At 38.1% G+C, this 11,774-nt stretch overlaps 1 pseudogene; it reads right to left on the reverse strand.

Annotated features, from left to right (window-relative positions):
* Positions 1 to 424: 424 nt before the first annotated feature.
* Positions 425 to 11,774, reverse strand: part of LOC101985975 — a 59,704-nt pseudogene continuing 48,354 nt past the window's right edge.

The raw sequence follows: 11,774 nt of genomic DNA on the forward strand, positions 1-11,774 counted from the left end.
CTTGAAGATGATTGTTACTTATAAAGTCTTTACCACATTGATTACATTTGTAGGGTTTCTCTCCAGTATGTGTTCTTTTATGTACTTGAAGATGACTGTTACTTGCAAAGGCTTTACCACATTCATGACATTTAGAAGGTTTCTCCCCAGTATGTGTTCTTTTATGTTTTTGAAAACTACTGGAGCAGGAAAAGGCTTTACCACATTGATGACATTCATAAGGTTTCTCTCCAGTAAATCTTCTTTTATGCTTTTGAAGATAACGGTGACACCCAAAGGCTTTACCACATTGATTACAAATGTAAAGTTTCTCTCCACTGAGTACTTTCTTATGATTTTGGAGATGATTCTGTTGTGCAAAGGCTTTGCCACACTGACTATGTCCAAAGGATTTCTCTCCAGTATGATGTGCAGAGGCTGCACCATATTCAATACCTTCATAGGGTTTCTTTCCAGTATGATTACTCTCAATCCTTTGAAGATGACTATGACATGCAAAGGCTATACAACACTGAGTGAATTCAGAGGGTTTCTCTCCAGTACAAATTCTTTCATGCCTGTGGAGAAAATTGGCAAATGGAAAAGCTTTAACACATTCATTATTCTGATGAATCTCTGTACTTATATACAAATTAATTTTAAAATTCAGACTAACTGTAAAGGGGAATCAGATATTAAGGTTTACACTCATGGTGTTCCCCTAAATTAAGCATTGTTTTGTGTCTTTGAAGATACCTGTGATAGTAAAAGCCTTTTTAAAAAAATGGTCCATTTTTTAAATATAGTATCTTTTTTCCATGTTCATATATTTGAAGAGAACTGGAAGAACTTAGAACTTTACCATACTGTTCCATTAATAAGTTTTCCTACAGTGTGAGCCATACCACATTTCAAAATGAACCATGACAAACAGATGTATTTACACATTGCAACAGTCATGGGGATTTGCTACAATGTGAGGTTGTTGATGTATTCCCAATAAAGTTGGAAAACTAATTAATTGTAAACTTGTAAATTGTAAATTGTATCACATTCAACAAGCTACTCAAAGTGGAGACTACAAACTATCTTCTAATAGTATTGGAAGAGAAACAGGTAAACCGCTCCTTTCCATATCCTTAAGTGCACATGGCTTGTATGCAGAGTGACATATGAGGTATCTATTAAAAAAGAATAACAACAAAAGATTTCCACAGTGCATTCACATTTTGACTTTCTGTTCCTCATAGACATGTGGTATAGGTATTAAGATTTCTCCACAGCAACCTTGTTGACTCTCATAAACTGTCCCCCTTTGATAAATTTAGTAAAGTCACAAGTATATGAGGACCATGAGCCTTGCTATGGATGATTGCTTGTTAGAAGGTTTTGGACATATACTTATGAAATCTATACCTTTTGCACTACCTAAGTGGTATAAACCTCAATGGATCAGAACTTCTACAGTGTAGCTATCATTGGCCTGAGATTCAAATGGTGATATTTGTGAGGCAATGTTTCCTTGTCTTCTTTCTGAGAGGAATGACTTGAAAACAGAGATCACCTTCCTGACACTGAGTTATATGGTTTTGTGAGAAGTTAATAATCATGAATACACTTTAAGCTGTGCTTATTTATGCCATTGATTTTCTTTAACACTTCTAGGACACACTAAAAATTTCTTTAGAGCCACATTCTTATCAGCCGTAAATGAAAATTACCTTCCATGTCTTCTAGAACTTTGACACCCTTCTTCAATAGGACGGGTTTCCCAATGGTAGCCTAAAATACAGTAGCAGGAAATGTATGATATATTATTGGAAATTGCACAAGATTGAAATTACTATCTTCAGTGAACCTTAACAACTTCCCTGATTTATTCACCTCACTCTTCCTCTTTTTCAATCAAAATTACAGAAGCTCACCAATAACCAAGAAACAGTTATTTTATTTTAAAATGTGAAGGAAAACTCAGTCTTACCTATAGCAGCAAGGTTCCTGTAGGTCTCCAGCATCACAGATTTGTACAGACTCTTCTGGGAAAGATCCAGCAAAGCCCACTCTTCAAAACTGAAGTCAATATGCACGTCATCATAGGTCACTGCACTCTAAAATATACCATACATGTGTACAATAGAAAGAATGATACTGAAAAGTTGTAAAGGTATACTTCTTTGACAATATATTCATATAATTTTGTTGTTCCCCATACTTTATTCCACAACATAGAAGTTCTAATATAATCTCCAAGTCACTTTAAAAGGAACCTGTATGAGAGGTTCACCTTTGCCCTTTCTGCACCCTTTGAAAAGGATATAGTCTTAAAAGAAAAATGCCTATTAACAGACATACAGTAAGACAAACAAAAGATCAACAGTACTGATAACACATCAGAGTGATTGAATGAACAGTTACAAGTATAAATACATGGACAAGCTGGGTGTCTTCACTCATGCCCATAATCACAGGGCTCAGGAAGCAGAGGTAAGTGAATTTAATTGAGGTGGATGCCAGCCTGGCATATGAAGTGAGTTTCAAGATAGCCAGAGTTACATATTAATAAGACCTGTCTCTACCACAAATATCAATCAAATAAAAAAGGTAGAACAACAGAGGTTTTTACAGAAGTTCTTACAAAGAGGAAGGCATTCACTCCAGTTCTATATTCATCTTCCAGGAACCTGAGGTGCTGCAGATTAAACCATCACATTAATAAGATCTTACTAAAATGGAATGCAGTTACAAACGGACAGATGAAAATATTAGCAATGAAATGTTGTTATTAATAAAGAACACAGGGGAGGACAGATGGTTCAGTAGTGAAGATCTCCTGCTAGTCTTGCACATAGGTGGTTCAATTGCCAGTATTTAAATCAGGGCTCACAACTATCCATTACTCCAAGTTGCAGGGATGATGAGGCCATCTTCTGACTACTGTGAAGAGCAAGTATATGTATCCATGTGGTACATAAACATGCATATGGGCAAAAAAAATCATATTTGTTCATAGGAATTCAAAATAAGCACATTAGGTAAGAGGATTGTCACACGTTTGAAATTCTGTGACTCAGAATGTCCACGCAGTATTAATTTCATGAATATTGCCAAACTGGGAAAAAGAATGAAACCCAAATTTCAAAATTCAAGATGCAGGTGAAAAATCAGTACAACAGCATATGCTTGACATGCATACAAAAACCTACATTCCAGACCTATCAGGCAATAATATATATATTTCAAAAACCCAGGCCCACCTTTACAACCCGCACGCCGGGGCCCAAAATCACTTGGATCTCTGAGTTGAAGCCAGCCTGGTCTACAGAGCTACTTTCAGAACAGCCAGTACTACACAGATAAACCTTGCCTTAAAAAACAGAAATGAAAACAAACAAAAAAAAAATCAGCCTAACAAATTGCATCGAATAGCAATTGTTCAACTGTATCTCATGTGCTTTAGTGATATCATCTACAGTGATGGTGAAGTCATGAAAAAAGGACACAAAGTCCAGAAAATGGTTGAGGTTATATATAAACATGCAAATCCCATCTCCAGTGAGTCCTGAAGGTTCTACAAGCATCCCAAAGATACTCACCATAAATAAATAAGTATTCAAATAAATCATCCTATCTGGGGCTTTTCATTCAATTGGCTACATTCTGACTCAGGTCACTACAGACTCTTGATCATTCCATAAAATATGAACTTACTGATTTAATGATTATCATAGCCTTCAACAGTTCCTATACTGTCAGGAGCCGTTTCCTCCTAGGATTATTACAGGAACCATCGCCCTGGGGAGTCTGCAGAGAACCCCACACCCCCAATTGTGTTAAGAATTGTTCTATTGACAAAGCCTACCCCACACTCAATTAGCTGTTAATAGAGAGCTGTCTGTTAGTGGAACCCGCCCCACATTCCAAACTATCTAGAGAACTAGGTGTGTCAACCTGTGAACTCCTGGCCTACGTGACCTGACCAAACGTAACCTCCTGGCCTACGTGACCAACGTGAACCACGCGGCAAGAGCCCAGGCTCTTCCCCCCCCCAAATTCCTTATCCTATATAAGCTGTGACCCTGTCTCTAATAAACTGAGGCTTTGACAAGTACCCCGCTTAGCCTCCTTCTTCTCTCTTAGCCCATTATCTTCCAGATAGTGCCTCTTCGGGACCCTGGAATAACTGACTGCAGGGTGGGTTACAACCCCTAGACTGAGTAACCCACCCAAAAGTGGTTTACACTATACCATTTAAATGTCCAAAATCTCTTCTGACACTCAAGGCAATAGTGACATCTTGAAAAATCAGAAAACAAGTGACATCTTTCCAACATAAAATGGCACAGAATACCCATTACTATCCCCAAAGAGAAGAACAGAGACATAGTAAGGAGAGATTGGAGCAAGGCAAGACTGAAACCCAGGAGGGCAAACACCAAATCCTGTAGCTCTGTCTCAGACACATGGAGCTTCGGTTTCAAAGGGCTTAGGTGCCTCATTTTTTCCTGCAACTTATCATACATCTCTCCATGGAATATGTCTCATAGCTTGGATATTTCAACATCTTGTGCTCTCAAAATGCAACCCAGGCTTCAATCTCACAGCTTCAGGCAATGAACTCACAACACTGCATCTCGGACTCTGCCAAATATAGACACACGCAACAGTGTTAAACTAAAACCACACACCATCAACTCCTAACCTGAAATTTTGACTCTTTCCTGGTTCCAGAACCAGCACAACATGGCAGATCCTGCCAAGACCAGCTTCTTAATTAGGATGGAACCTGTCTCACTTGGACCACAGTTGCAGCAGGCTAAGTACGAAGCTGCTTTCTGCAACTCGGAATCACTCTGCCTAATCTTTCCATTAATCAATGGAGTATCAGTTTTAGGACACCTTGCTATTTTCCACTGAAGAACAAGGGCCTCCTCTTTAAAGGTGAAAATCTCCTTGAAAATTCCTGCCTGCTTCAGCACTTGACGGCCATCTGAAACTACCTTATCATAATCACTTATTTCTGTCCCACTTGCTGACTTTTTAACTGTGGACCTGAAGAAGCAAGCCATCACTAATAATCATCCAACAGACTTAACATTCCATCTAAGAAAGCAGGCCATTACTTTTTAATGCTACCTCCTCACTCAATTTCTCAGGGCATGGGCAAAATAGGAGAGATTTCTGGTCAATATATCACACAAATGTTCTCTAACTTAATTTTTCATTGAGTCTATTTCCAACTGAAATTCGATGACCTCGACTTCCACTGTCTGTATTACTCTCAACACTTCCAGGTTCTACAAGAAGAGGCAGTTAAGCTCTGTGTACAGCTTTACAGGTATTTTCTAATCTAAAGTATGGAAATCTTCCACATTCTTCCAAAAGACAATATTATCAGGTTCTGACCAGCAACAACAATATCACTTTCGGTGGCACAGTTTTTTTTTTTTTGTTGTTGTTGTTCTAACATGATTCTCTGTTGCTTTGATTAAATCCTTTAGCCAAAAAAACCTCAGGTAATGAATGGGGGATTTTTTGTTGTTGTTGTTTTTGTTTTTCTGATTCTGTCATTTTGGAAGCTTATGATAAATACTCAAGCTAGCAACTGAAGACAAAAAGCATGACAAACAATCTTTCTTGGCTTTTTCTCTTGCATTGTCATTGTCTCATATTTAACTAGCTCTTATCCATCTGAGGCCCACTTGAGAAGGGATATTCCTCAGTGGAAGAACTGTCCCACATCAATCATCGACCAACAATCTCTCACAAACGTAGGAGTTTATGGTTATTATGAATAAAGCTGTTAGAAAAATGGTTACACAACTGTACTTGTAGTAAGACGGAGGAACATTTTTTGGGTATATGACTAATGGTGGTATAGCTGTGTCTAAGTAGACAGATTATCTGAAGAACTGCTATATTGATTTCCATAGTGGCCATACAACTTTATATTCCTACCAGGAAGTAAGCAGAGTTCCCCATGAGCTGTCATTTGCTCAATTGATCCCGGCCATTCTGACAGGTATAAGATGAAATCTCAAAGTAGTTTTGATTTCCTTTTCCTTGATGGTGAAGAATGTTGAACATTTCTTTAAGTGTTTACTAGCCATTGTAGAATCTTCTGTTGTAAATTCTGTCTCAATTGGGCACACATATAACAACACACTTTTAATATCTACCCCAAATACTGCAAAATAGAAATCACGATGCTGTAATCTCAACCATCAGTCTTGAGTGAACAGGGTCAATTATTTACTTACTTGAAAGCTACAATGAAAAAGAGATGAAACAGGAAATTTTTTGAAAGTGGAGACAACTGTGATGTCTAGTCTTACAAAATCATTTCCATAAATAGGGTTTTTCTCTTTTCTGAGTTCTTCCATATTTCCTGGTATCAAGATGATATTAAAAGCATAAATATTTACAGGGCTAGAGATATGGTAGAGCAGATATGAGAAGTTCATTCCCAGAACCAAGTTCAGGTTTTTGACAACTACCTGTAATTCCTGCTACAAGAGAATCCTAGGGTCTAACTTTCTTGGGTACCAGCATGCACATGCATATATCCACACAAAGACACAATAACATCACATAATTAAAATTAAACCAAATCTTTAAACAAATTTTCACTCATGTTTGATCTTGTCGAAGCATTCATGCCTGTAACACAGGTGGTGAGTCATTTAAAGGCTTACTTACAGGATTTTTCTTCATCTTCAATTGGTTCATGTAACAGAAAGCAAGCATGTCAGCTTGAAATCAGAGAAATTAATCCTTCACAGTTGGCTGTATCATGTGGGAAGACTTAAACAATGCTGCTGGGCTGAAGAAATGTGTCCCGGGGGCAGGCCTGAGACTTTCCATCCACACACCATCTCTACTTCCCACTCTCTGCTTCATGCTGAAGGCTGCTTAGCCTGACACTTGGAGCCCTGCCACTTGCATGGTGATCTTGTATCACTCCGGATCCATGGGAAAATTAAACTCTTTCCTAAGGTGGCTTGGATATTATGTTCATCACAGCAACAGAAAAGGCACTATTATACATCCATGGAGTTTTATACATGGATGAGTTATTTCATGTAAGTGAAGTAATGTGTAAAATCTGAAAGGGTTACCTTATTTTTTAAATTCACCGGGATTTCGTCCATTTGAATTTGGTGGTACAAAGGGAATAAAGAGGGACATCAAATGTTTGAAGAGACTGTTGACATGTCAGACTTTTTCCCCTTCAATCTTGTGTAACTGGATTTAGGTATGTTGGCTAAAGATCTTACCAAATCCTTTCATTTCAGATTGCCTTCGGTAGGAGTTTTTTTGAGGTTCTCAAAAACTACTCTGATATGCAAAGGTCTTAACATATCAAGGTTTACTCTTGTATTAATATTATGAAGTGCAAAACTTTTCCACACTCACTACATTTATAGGGCTTTTCTGCAGTATAACTTTTTCTCATGATTTTGGACAACAGCTGATATATGCAAAGATTTTATCACACTGATTACATTTGTAGGGTTTCTCTCCAATGTGTTCTTTTATGTATTCGAAGATGACTGTGATGTGCAAAGGCTGCCAAACATTGATTACATTTGTAAGGTGTCTCTCCAGTATGTATTTTTTTATGTATGTGGAGACTACCTTGATGTGCAAAGGTTTTCCCACATTGATTACATTGATAAGGTTTTTCTCCAGTATGCTTTCTTTTATGAATTTGAAGCTGACCATTACTTGTAAAAGCTTTGCCACATTGATGACATTCGTAGGGTTTCTCTCCAGTATGTCTTCTTGTATGTATTTGGAGATTAGTTTGCTGTGCAAAGGCTTTACCACATTGATTACATTTGTAGGGTTTCTCTCCAGTATGCGTTCTTTTATGTACTTGAAGATGATTGTGACGTGAATATGCTTTACCACATTGATCACATTCATAGGGTTTCTCTCTAGTATGTGTTCTTTTATGAATACGGAGATAACTCTGATGTGCAAAAGTTTTACCACATTCATGACATTCATAGGCTTTCACTCCAGTATGGGTTATTTCATGTATTCGGAGATTACATTGCTCTGAAAAGACTTTACCACACTGATTACATCTGTAGGGCTTCTCTCCAGTATGTGTTCTTCTATGTATTTGAAGATGACTGTGACGTGCATAGGCTTTGCCACATTGATTACATTTGTACGGTTTCTCTCCAGTATGTGTTCTTGTATGGATCTGAAGATTACAATGTTGTGCAAAGGCTTTACCACAATGATTACATTCATAAGGTTTCTCTCCAGTATGCGTCCTTTTATGTTTCCGAAGAAGACCATGACTTACAAAGGCTTTATCACATTGATTACATTCATAAGGTTTCTCTCCAGTATGCGTCCTTTTATGTATTCGAAGACTACTACGGTGTGTAAAAACTTTACCACATTGATTACATTCACAGGATTTCTCTCGAGTATGAATTCCTTCACGCCTTTGAAGATGCCTGTGATATGCGAAGTGAGTATATTCAGAGGGTTTTTCTCCAGTATGACTTCCTGTGTACCTGCAAAGACAATTGGTACATGTAAAAGCTTTACCACATTCATTACACTGATGAATCTTTACATATTTATGAATTAATTTCACAATTTGATCTAAATGTAAAAAGGGATAAGATCTTAGGGTTACACTCATGGTATTCCCTTTTATTAAGGGTTGTTTATTTTGGGTCTTTGAAAATACCTATGATGACAAGACCCTTTATTACATGGCTCACATTTATAGCATCTTATTTCTATATGACATTTTTCACATATTTGAAGAGAAATAAAAGAACTCCAAGCTTTATCATATTACTGTATTCAAAATTTTCCTATAGGTAAATGATAGTACATTTCCAAAGTGAACCATGACAAACAGAAATATCTATACATTCCAATATTCATAGGGCTTTTCTGCAGTGTGAGTTTGTTGATGTATTACCAATGAAGTTGGAAAACAAATATTAATTGTAAACTTGTATCACATTCTACAAGTCTACTCAACAAGAAGACTACTACATATCTTCTAATTGTCCTGAGAGAGAGAGAGAGAGAAATACACTGCTTCTTTCCATAATCCTATGTTCAAAATGCTTGTACCCAAAGTGACATATCAGAGGAAGAACAACAAATAAAAGGTTTCCACATTGCATTTACACAGATTGCTGTTCTGTTCCTCATAGACAGGAATTAAGGTTTTCCCTAGCAAACCTTCCTAGTCTCATAAACACCCTCTCTCATTAAACTTAGCAAAATCACTACAAATATATGAGTAACACTAGCTTTACTGGGGACTATTTGCTTATTAGAAGATTTTGGACAGATCCTTATCACCTATTCAATGTGTATATTTTTTGCAATATCTGAGTGCTGTGAAACTAGAAGAGTTTGTAGTTCTACATCCTAGCTCTTATGGTATTTTGATTCAAACGGTCATATCAGTTAAGGCATTGTTTCCTTGTCTTCTTTCTTAGAAGAATGTCTTGCAAAGACGGATCAACTACCTGACAATGAGATATATGGATTTGTGAGAATTTAATAATCAATACACTTTAAGATGTGCTTGTTTACACTGTTGCTTTTCTTCAAAACTTCAGGACTCATTTAAATTTCATATGCATATTTGCATCGGCTTACACATGAAAATTACCTTCCATGTCTTCTAGAAGTTTGACAATGTTCTTCAATATTATGGTCTTCCCAATTGTAGCCTAAAATATACAACCAGAAAATGTGTCATATGTTTTTGGAAATTGTACAAAATTCAGGTTACTAACTACAGTGCACCTTAAAACTGTTTGGTTGGAGCCAGATGATGGTGGTACACACCTTTAATCCCAGCACTTGGGAGGCAGAGGTAGGCGGATCTCTGTGAGTTCGAGGCCAGTCTGATCTACAAGAGCTAGTTCCAGGACAGGTTGGAAGCATCACCCCAGCTGCTGACACCCTTATATCCAAAGAGTCTGGATTGTTTGAATGAGGCTTTGATGGGGGAGAGGCTTCTGTTTTGTGTTAATTTCATTGGTTAAATAAAGAGACTGCCTTGGCTCTTTAATAGGACATAAAATTAGGTAGGCGGAGTAAACAGAACAGAATGCTGGGAGAAAGAAGCTGAGTCAAGGAGTCGTCATGATTCTCCTACCGGACACAGACACAGGTTAAGATCTTCCCTGGTAAGACACCTCGTGGTGTTACAGGGATATTAGAAATGAGTTAGATCGATATGTAAGAGCTAGCCAATAAGAGGCTGGAACTAATGGGCCAGGCAGTGTTTAAAAGAATACAGTTTCCGTGTAATTATTTCGGGTATAAAGCTAGCCATGCAGCCGGCCGGGTGCCAGGAACGTAGCCCGCCGCTTATTATTTCAACAGAGTGGTGCCCGACGTGATGGACTAAATCCACTTAAAAACCTGAGAAGGCTTAAAAATAAGGGAGAGAGAGTTTAACACAGATTTTTGCTGTTTGTTGGTGGCGTGCTGTAAAGAGATTTTCTGATTCGGCAACAGCAGCAGAAAAAACGCTGTGTCATTTTAAAGCGCAGCTTCTTGGGGCTGTGCTGCCAGCGTGAACTCTGGCTTTAAAGCATTTCAATGGATTTTATGGGACTGGATGTTTCTGTTCCCGCTAGGGATGGGAAGGAGAGTGCTCAGTGCTCCCTGCCTGCACCTGGGCAGACTGCAGAATCAGGCTTAGGCAGGCGGAAGAGCATGGCAGATTCCTGCCGCCATACAGAGACGTGTTTTCAGACTGTGCAGTGCTCTGCATGTCAGATTTGGCTGTAACTTGGATAAAAAGAGTTTCTGTGCTGCACGCTCAGTCTCAGAATTAAACTGCTGAGTGCGGCTTCAATGTGGACTTGCTGTGTGCCTGGAACTGTGTTTGGCTCAGGGGCACCAAATGGCTCTGAGGCAGGAGTAGCTCTGCTCCACCATGCTGAACTGTGCTGGTCTCAGCCAGGAACTACCGTAATTACCATAATAACGGCGCAGTTAAGGTTTCGACTGGGCAGGACACAGGCGGTACCGTATTATCTGTACATGGTGCAACTTCAGTTTTTAAGAAGTGCTTAACATTTTAAGAAATGCTCCTGGATAGTAAAAAAATTACAGAGTCACAATAAAACAGATTTCAGACATGAAAGACCACTAAATGAATCACAATGTTGGATGAGTGTACGTAGGCTTGAGAGAGAGAAAAAAAATAGAATAAAGTTAATGCCCATAAAAAGGGTAAAGTCTTTAAAGAGACAGAGTACAGATAGTTATAGATTAAAAGAAATAAAGAAAAATAAGCCACATAAAAATGGCAAATTCACAGAGAGTCTGGATTATGTACATTCTGTTTTCTTTAAAATTTTTGATCACAGTCAAAGGAGCTAAGTACAGAGAGACATTTCATTACATGGGCTGCCAAGCTAAACCAGAATGGATATAAGGGTATTACAATTTCAAAATTTGGGTCTAAGGATATGATGCTTTGGAGAGGGTCTTCTTTTGTTTTCACAGAGGACCAGACCCTGTGGATTGATTCTATCCCGATATGGTATGATAGATCACGATCTCCTGAAAAGTTGCTATGAACACCCTCAAAAAATTACTTCACTCAACTGCCAACTGAGATAAACCTGGCACACAGGTTACACCCTAAATGATCTGATTAACAGTGCCCCCATTCAGCAGGAAGCAGACTGGAGAGAAAAAACTGCGCCTATGTTCCCAAAATATTGTTTATAAATGTTCTTTTACATTTAAAGGGGGAAATGATATAGGTATGAATAATTTGC

This window comes from Microtus ochrogaster, unplaced genomic scaffold (assembly GCF_000317375.1).
Source record: "Microtus ochrogaster isolate Prairie Vole_2 unplaced genomic scaffold, MicOch1.0 UNK89, whole genome shotgun sequence".
In the NCBI taxonomy this organism is placed as follows: Eukaryota; Metazoa; Chordata; class Mammalia; order Rodentia; family Cricetidae; genus Microtus; species Microtus ochrogaster.